Below are 9,405 nucleotides of genomic sequence, written 5' to 3'. Positions count from 1 at the left end.
TTCTTCTCCTTCTTCTTCTTCTTCTTCTTCTTCTTCTTCTTCTTCTTATTATTATTATTATTATTATTATTATTATTATTATTATTATTATTATTATTATTATTATTATTATTATTATTATTATTATTATTATTTTCTCTCGGCCCTAGGAAGCAGGAAATGGCGAACCACTTCTGGAAACCCTTGCCAAGAAAACTTCAGGGACTAGTCTAGGCAGTCTCCAAGAACTGGACATGATTAAAGAGAAGGAAAAAAAAAATCCTACACTGTTATTACCTAAAAGCAAGAACCCTCTTTGTGGCATTCTGTTTCAATTGTCATCTTTTCTGCTTTATTTCTTGAAAACCAAATTGGCATGAGTTGTTATTTCAACATTTCAGTTCTTACGTACAGGAATAGAACCTGTAATACATTCTTCATTACAGTAAGCAGAAAGATGTTAGATTTAAGTGCTTTACTATATTTAAACAAAACAAAAAAACGTTGTTTGTTAGGGAAAGGTATCACTTTCAGGAAATGTTGATCTTAGTCTTCTCTGTAATAGTCTGCCAGTTTCCAATGCACAGATGCTACAATGGGATAATGAAACTGTGAATTATGCTGAGAGAGTAAAACCAGAATAGATCCCTACTATGTCTATCTTAAAGCACACTTTACTCTCCCCCTTGAATAATTAAACATTGCAAAGAAAAATCGATAACGTTGGAAAGCTCTTTGGGCAGTTGTGTGTATATTTTTCTGATCAGGAACTTGAGATAAGCTACCCAAACTAACCTAATAATATTAAGAATATTTAAGAATCATTTGACACTGGTGTTATTTGGGTTGTAGTAATAGATAGCTTTAGATAGCATGTTGTCATACCTGTTTCACAATGGGGCAGGCATAATTTAAAATTTAAAAAACCCAAAGTAGTGTCAATAAGTATTGGATGCGTGATTGCTTATTAACATTTGAAACTTGTCAAAATCAAAAGTATTGCTGACTGAAATCAACACGAAATCAGCATGTATGGGTAGATATACATAAAACATTAAAATGCAAATGTATTTGGAATGGAATTTTACACTTAGTATACTTTTAATATATATATGGAGAATTTGGGAACAAAAATGATCAAATGTCTATTTGCTTTTATTAGTAATAATAATCTTTTTTTATTCTAAATAAAATATCCTTTTAGAAATGTGTAATCCACTTGATTATCATAACATTCCCATATATTACTAATATCCATGGAAAGGACTCAATAGATAGATTAAAAATGCCAAATCCAGTCTAAATCTGGCAGGCTGTACAATGAAGCATAATAATAATAATAACAATAATGAACCAGAAATAATAATGTTCTGAAGTCTTTTTTTAAATGTGGGAAAGTTAGATGTGTCTTGATTATGGATTTCCATTATGTTCAGGACATAGTACACCCACCAGCAATAAACTGGAAATATTTCCATGCTTAATGATTACTACTCATTGGAAAAATAGCAAGTTAGAAGTTAGAAGTTGCAATCATTTTGAAATTGAAGTATGAAAATATGGAGACTCTGTCTATACCAGGGGTTGGCAATCTTAAATACTCAAAGAGCCACTTGGACCCATTTCCCAGAGGGGGGAAAAAACCACTGGGAGCTGCAAAACATGTGTGTGCATGCACATGCAAGGGGGAAACTTGATTGAAGAGTTTAATTTAAAAAAAAATAGAAGCTGCTGTGCATGAGTTCTCTCTCTCTCTCTCTCTCTCTCTCTCTCTCTCTCTCTCTCTCTCTCTCTCTCTCTCTCTCTCTCCTCTTTTTCTCTCCCTCCTTCTCTCTCCCCCCCTCCCTCTCTCTGATCTTCTGCTCACCTGGCAAGCTGGCTTCACAGTGTTCTGGACAAGCTGACATACATTCTTATTGGGTTGGCTCTCTTGCTCTGCTTTTTGCTGCTTCCTGTGGAGACACAGCAAGGAAGGAGCCCCACCCAATAAGCTTGTCAGCGTGAGTTACACAAACACACACACACACACACATACACACACACACACAGAGAGAGAAGGGAAGCTCAAGTGCCTCTCTCTGTCTCTGTCTCTCTTTGCAAATGGCTGGGAGCCACAGGAGAAGGATGAAAGAGCCGCATGCCACTCCAGAGCCACGGGTTGCCAACTTGTGGTCTATAGTTATAGTTATAGTTATAGTTTATTTGATTTATATACCGCCCTTCTCCTTGGTAGGGACTCAGGGCGGTTCACAGGGCATATATCAAAAAGAGAATACAAAAATTAAAAAAGGAATTAAACCCATGCCCAATAAAACAGTGGTACAAATTAAAAACAATTAAAAACCCATAATCCCCCATCAGGCCAGACCAGCTAATTCGAACAGGTGGGTCTTCAGGCCCCGACGGAAAGTTCGGAGGTCTGGTGCCATCCGGAGCTCCACCGGCAGTTGATTCCATAATATGCTATACCAATACCATATAGCATGGAGAAATTTGTGCCAGCAATTGTGGCTTCCATATGAAGTTTCTAAAATAGTCTCAAGCACTAATGTTTTCCAGCTGGCACTTAAAACAACCAGAGAAAATCTTAATCTCTGAAAACTAATTAACTGAAGGAGAAAATGCCATATAATTGAGTGGTAAATCAATATAGAAAGTAAAGCCCAAAGATATCATGATCAGAAACTCTAGAAATCTAATTATGAAACAGAAGCCTCAATGACGACATGTGTCATGGCAACATCATGGAAATTACTTAATTTGCGTAATCTGCACAATGATGTTATGATGCATATAACAATAGTTATTCCATATTACTCCCTACAGGAATTAATTTTGATAGGCTAAGCCTAAACAATTTGATCCCCTTCAGAAAACTTGGAGTCCCACTTAACTTACCTTCCATGATCAGTAATCTCTCTGTCTGTCTGTCTGTCTGTCTGTCTATCATCATCAACAACATCTGGACTATACTTGGTATGGCTGACTTTTTGTATAAATAATATTTAATTAGATGGATTAACAATCAATATGGTATAGCAGTACATATCTGGGGTGGCCATTGCTACAGGCTATCTATTATGTGTACCACTGGCAAATATTGGTTCTATTTGGGAATATAGCATTGTGAAATCTCTTCTTCCTATGTAAATAATAAACTCCATTGCATCTGTCAGCTTGGTTTTATTGAACTATGATTCATCTTACAAAATCTCAAGTTTATTTTTTTTCCAGGAATGCCAGAGATATAAATCTTAAAATATCTTTTCATGTAATTTCTGGCCAAGCTGTGGCATCTGATATATATATATAACAAGATCTGTATACTAGCACTTGGTAGAGCAGTCATGAAGGCCTTAGAAAAGATATTCATAAGCTGAGATTTGTCTATACTACAAAGAACAGAATATTGCAGGCAATGATATTTCTTATAATACTCTATGAAAAAGAAAGTTGAACTGTGTACAAGCAGTATAAAAGAGCTTTGATACTTTTGAGTTGAAGAAGATTCCTCAAGAAAGCCAAGAAAATAAACAAATGGATAATTCAACAACTCAATCCAGTTATTTATTTATTTTTAAATCTTTTATTTATTATTACATTTATTTGCCGCCCATCTTGTAACAAAACAACTCTGGGCAGCAAATAAATTTAAGTTATCACTTAAAGCATAAATAACCAGGCTCAAATTATTTTGGACATTGTATGCAAAAAACTAAGCTGCCAGGTTTGTGAAGTGGTTAAGACAACAGAAATTAGGAGACTGTGAATTCTAGTCCCACCTTAAGTATAAAGCCAACTTGGTGACATTGGGCCTGATATTCTCTTTTAGCCGTATGAAGAAGGCAATAGCAAACCATTCCAAAAATCATTGACAAGGAAGCTGCAGGGATTTGCCACAAGTCAACATTGACTTAAAGGTAGAAAGAAAAGGGAGGGGAAGGGAAGGGAAGGGAGGGAAGGGAAGGGAAATGAAAGGAAAGGAAAGGATAGCAGAGACCTAATTCTCTAGAAAAGGATCTAATGGAAAAGTGGAAGAAAAGAGTAAAAAAGGATGACTAGCAGCAAAGTGAATGGACACATTTACAATAATTTACATTTGCACTACTGCAAGACCTGAAGGACCAGATTGGGGAAAATTATTATGAAAAAAAATAGCTATATGATTGCTAAGAGTTGATGGTACATAATGAAGTTGGTGGTACATAATGAACAAACAAACAAACAAACAAATGAATGAAACACTCAATCAATCAATCTTGTGGTTAAATAAAACTTGTATCCATTAATTCTTGTGCAATATCTGTCCTATTTGCCCAAATCAGAATGCAGAGGGATATTATTGAAAGATCATGGAATATATTACATTAGAAGAAGAGCATGTAAAGGAAGTCTCCTTAATGCCTGCTTTAATTCCATTAGTTGACCACCTTTTCAATGTGATTTAAGCAAAAATTCTGACTATAGTTTATAGATTTGGTCCTTTGTTTTGAATGAAAGCTGAAAGAATGTAGGTATCCATGGCATTCTGTAGTTTTCCTGTGTAATATAGTGGTTCTGTGACCACTGAGTATTTTTACTTTAATAACAAAGAAATGGACATTTTCTATAGACAGATTAAAGGATGGAAGCTATTGAGGATGGAAGTTATTGAGGTCATGAAAAAAATGATTAGAGATTACTTTTCATGGGATGAGATGATGAAAATGTCATCAATGATTTTCAGATAAAGGACTTCAGGGGATAGCAACAGAAAAAGCATCTTTGCAGGTAATCCATGAAGATGTTCACATATTGTGTGCCCATAGCCATGCCACTGATTTGCTGATATATGGTATTGCCAAATATCAAGTAATTATGTGTGACAACAAAATTACACACTGTGATGGCAAAATATGCAATATTGACATCAGTCATGAAGTTCTTGATCATTTGAAGTCTGTATTTATAGAGGGTGTTGGTGCATAGTTTTTCAATATCTATGGTATCTTGGATGCTAGTTTAGGAGGTTATCTACCATAGATGTTGAGGTACACCAACATGCTCCAGAAAGATAGACTTCAAGCCATCAAAAGTATAATCACTGCTGTCAACAAGAATCAGTATGAATGTATTCTTGGTTGCATGTTCTTAAATCTATTTCAAATGAACGCTTTAACACCTTTTATTTTGCATTAAATTGAGACCAGTCAGGCAGGTGAAATACACTGCAATGGGATGTGCATGTATTCAAAATCATGTTCACAAATTAACAACAGTACCAGCACAAATTCATCATCCAAAATCAGACTTCTGTGGTGACATCCAACAGGTTTGGCCATATAATGTCTCATTTCTTCATATTTCAAATGTCTCTGCCCAGATATGCTCAAGTGAGTTCTTTGGGGCATGGAAGAAGTTTCTCCTTAATTCCAGGTTGCTTCTCTCCTTGATCAGTTTCCATCCATTGCTTCTCCTCCTTCCCTCTGGTGCTCTGGTGAACAATCTGGACCCCTCTATCTTGTGGCAGATCCTCAAATACTGGAACACTGCTATCATGTCTCCCCTATTTCTTCTTTTCTTTAGGCTAGCCAAACCGAAGTCCTGCAGCCATTCTTTGTATGTTTTAGTCTCCAGACCTTTGATCATCTTAGTTGACCTTCTCGGAATTTTTTCCCCCAAACTCTCAACATCTTTTTTGTGATATAGTGACCAAAATTGGCTGAAGTATTCCAGGTGTGTTCTTACTAGGGCTTTGTAAAGCAGTACTAGTACTTTGTGTGATCTTGATTCTATGCCTCTGTTTATACAACCCAGGATTGTATTCGTTTTTTTGGTTGCTGCTGCACACTGCTGGCTCATAGTCAAGTGATCATCCATAGGATTTCACGGTCCCTCTCACAGTTACTGTTTTTAAGCCAGGTCTTGTCCAATCTGTATTTGTGCCTTTGGTTTTTCCTGCCTAAGTGTAAGACTTTCTTTTTCTTCACATTGAAACTCATTTAGTTGGATAGGGCCCATTGTTCAAGTTTGTCAAGATCTTTTTGGATCCTGAGTTTGTCTTCTGGGTTGTTGGCTCCTCCTGACAGTTTGGTTTCATCTGCAAATTTGATGAGTTCCCCTTCAAATCCCTCATCTGTGTCATTTATGAAGCTATTGAAGAGTACTGGGCCTAAGACGGAACCTTGTGGTACCCCACTGCTAACTTCTCTCCATGTGGATGTAATACCATTGAGAATTGCTCACTGGTTTGTCAGCCATGTACAGATCCATCTGGTGGTGATGTTGTCTATTCCACCTTTTTCTAGCTTACCAATTAGTAGGTTGTGGTCGACTTTGTCAAATGCCTTACTGAAACCTAACTATACTGCATCCACTGTATTTTGTTGGTCTACTAGTTTAGTCACTTTATGGAAGAATGAGATAATATTGGTTTGGCATGATCTGTTTTTAACAAACCCGTGCTGCCTACTAGTTATGACTTTGCTTCTAGTTGTTTACAGATCTGTTTTTTGATTATATTTTCTAGGATCTTTCCAAGTATTGATGTTAAACTGATTGTATTTTCCTGGGTCTGTTTTTTTTTTCTCTCTCTCTTTTCTTGAAGATGGGGACCACATCAGCCCTTTTCCAATCCTCAGGTACTTCCCGGTGCTCCAGGTTTGAATATTAATAAATATTAAATTGTTAACCTTTCCCAGTTACAAATTCAGGAGAATTAGCTATCACAAACATAGAACTGCTCTCACAAACTGAAGAAGCTGGCCACATTATTTCAGGATGCATACAGAACTTCTATTTTACTAGCAATCTTCACAACCTGTGAGAAAATGTGTTAAGCTGCAAATGTGAAACTCCACTGATGTTTCACATATTTTAGATCCTCTTGGCACAAGCAGAGCAGAGTAAGTGATGTGCATACATTCCAAGGAGTGCAAATTCCAATTTCCAAAAATATGCTCCCTGGCCTGCATTTTCCTAAGCACTAATAATGCATTCAGTCATTTACACGTTGCTGGATGGAAGCGGCTGTACAGTTATGAGCTCTGATGCACAGAGCTTCCATATGAGTGAGCAGGAAGGCAGGTGGGTATAATTCTACACAGAACTAGAGTTCTCATCTGACAGACTTTTATCTTGTTGGGCAATAAGGTGTAGAAGTTGCTTTGCCTAACAATTCTGTAAATTGCCTGTGGAAAAAGTCTGGGGAATAAAAGCAGTAAGTGTGAAGCAGGGACTTTGCTGGGCTATTACTAATGAAGAAAGATGATCATTCACTGAACTCTGGAGACTATCGCAATTGGCCAGGGTAATTTTTGGTTCATACAATATGTATACATTTGTCTTTAATGGTTATATGTAGTGTACCAATGATTTTATTGTGGCTTTGTCTAATTTTCATAAAAGAAAGTCTAAAAGCAAAGAGAAATACACCATTCAAAAATATTTTCTAATCCAATTCACCAAGTAAAGCCACAGCAGGTGGCAAAACCTTATTGCTATTTCTACTCTGTTACTTCTAAAACAAACAGTTTGAAAAAACCTGTTGTGTTTATGCAAGAAAAACAGATTCTGATGAATCGAACTAGGCCAGTATTAAACTATGCTGGATTAGATAGATCAAATAAAGTGCCCCAGTATATTTCTAGTGTTTGCATTCAATGGATAAAAAAAATGTTTCTTTCTCTTTCTCTTTCTCTTTCTCTTTCTCTTTCTCTTTCTCTTTCTCTTTCTCTTTCTCTTTTTCTTTCTTTTTCTTTCTTTTTTTTCTTTCTTTCTCTTCCTTCCTTCCTTCCTTCCTTCCTTCCTTCCTTCCTTCCTTCCTTCCTTCCTTTCTTTCTTTCTTTCTTTCTTTCTTTCTTTCTTTCTTTCTTTCTCTTTCTTTCTTTCTTTCTTTCTTTCTTTCTTTCTTTCTTTCTCCTACACACACACACACACACACACACACAACCATCATTTTCTCAGTATGATTAACTATATCACTTTTCATACCACCTATAAATGCAGACTGTATATAACTTGATAAGTAATTGAGACATTAGCAGGCCAAAACCACGCCCATAAATACTACTATTCTTTCCTAACTAATCATGACTGATCTCCAAATGCTAAGCAAGGCCAGGTCTGGTTAGTACACGAATGGGAGACTACTAGGAAACCCTAGAGCTATAGCTAACATTGCAGAGTTGAAAAAATAGTGAAAGCAAACCAAATCTACTCTGTTGCCAAGATAACTACATTGATATATCCATGAAGTTGCTAAGTATCAAGCTTGTATAGGAGTCTAATATAAAAACATAGCAAAAGGAAATATTTTATAAGGAATGTTGGTATTACACTTACTAGGTGATGCCTGCATCTGTTTGTCTCTCTGTCTCAAATCTATAACAGAGAAAAAGGGAAATTGCCGGGATCTTATGCCAAAAGTCTTTTTTTTCTCTCAGCTTACTATACAGCATATAAGTAAAATATCAGAGGCATAACTCCCCCATCCTCAAAGAGTCCTTGTTGCAGAGCAATGCTTCAAGCAATCAAAAGTGAAGAGAGACTGTTGCTAGCTATTTTTTTAATACACCCTTTGCTTTTAAATAGAAAAGAGTGCATTACTTGTTCTTCAGAGAATCTGAAACAATAATAGAGTGGCTAGGAAAACTGCTTGATTTATCACTTCAGGACTTTCCCAAGTTCCCCTGACATTAACTATTATTAATCTTGCTTGGATAAAATAGCAAAAGGAGTAAGTTAAAGCTAAAAATAACCTTGACCTACAAGACAGCTCTGTGCAGCTTGCCTGCTTAAAGGCATACTTGGAAAAGAAAGGAGGTGGGTGGGTTTATTTTGATTGAAATATGACAGTAGGGAATATTTTTCAAGGTTTGTATGTTTCTGTTCTACTCACGATGATGAAAGGGAGATTCAAAATCTATTTATATCTGCGGGCATATTAGACCATACTTTACATGTAGATACACAAATGCACACACCTGTTCTAACCTGCTGCAAATGGGTTTTTGAACCTGCAGCAATGAAAGAATTACATAATGGGAGGGAGTAACAATTAGAACCTAATGACCTTTCTATCCCAGCATGCCTTGCAAAAGCTGAATGCCTGAGTGAGTTGAATTCTTGGCAAGATGTCAGAGCTGTTCCTATTTCTTTGAACCCCCATGGAGAGCAAATGAAAATGGATAACCCTCAGGGCTTTTTTTTTCTCATAGAACGCTCAGAACGGAGTTCCAGCACCTTTTTTGGATGGAACCTTGTAGGGTAGGCAAGGTGGGTTGTATGACATGTGTGAGTTCCGGCACCTTTTTCTTTTACAAAAAAAGCACTGATAACCCTTATTACCCAATTCAAAGCATGGAACAGCCCAACTGGGTCCAGCAAATGATGAGACACTTGTAACTTTGAAAAATAAAACTGCATTAGAGACAGTTCTCAAGATCG

Source organism: Vipera ursinii (genome assembly GCF_947247035.1).
Source record: "Vipera ursinii genome assembly, chromosome: 1".
NCBI classification, from domain to species: domain Eukaryota; kingdom Metazoa; phylum Chordata; class Lepidosauria; order Squamata; family Viperidae; genus Vipera; species Vipera ursinii.
This window is presented reverse-complemented; position numbering follows the sequence as displayed.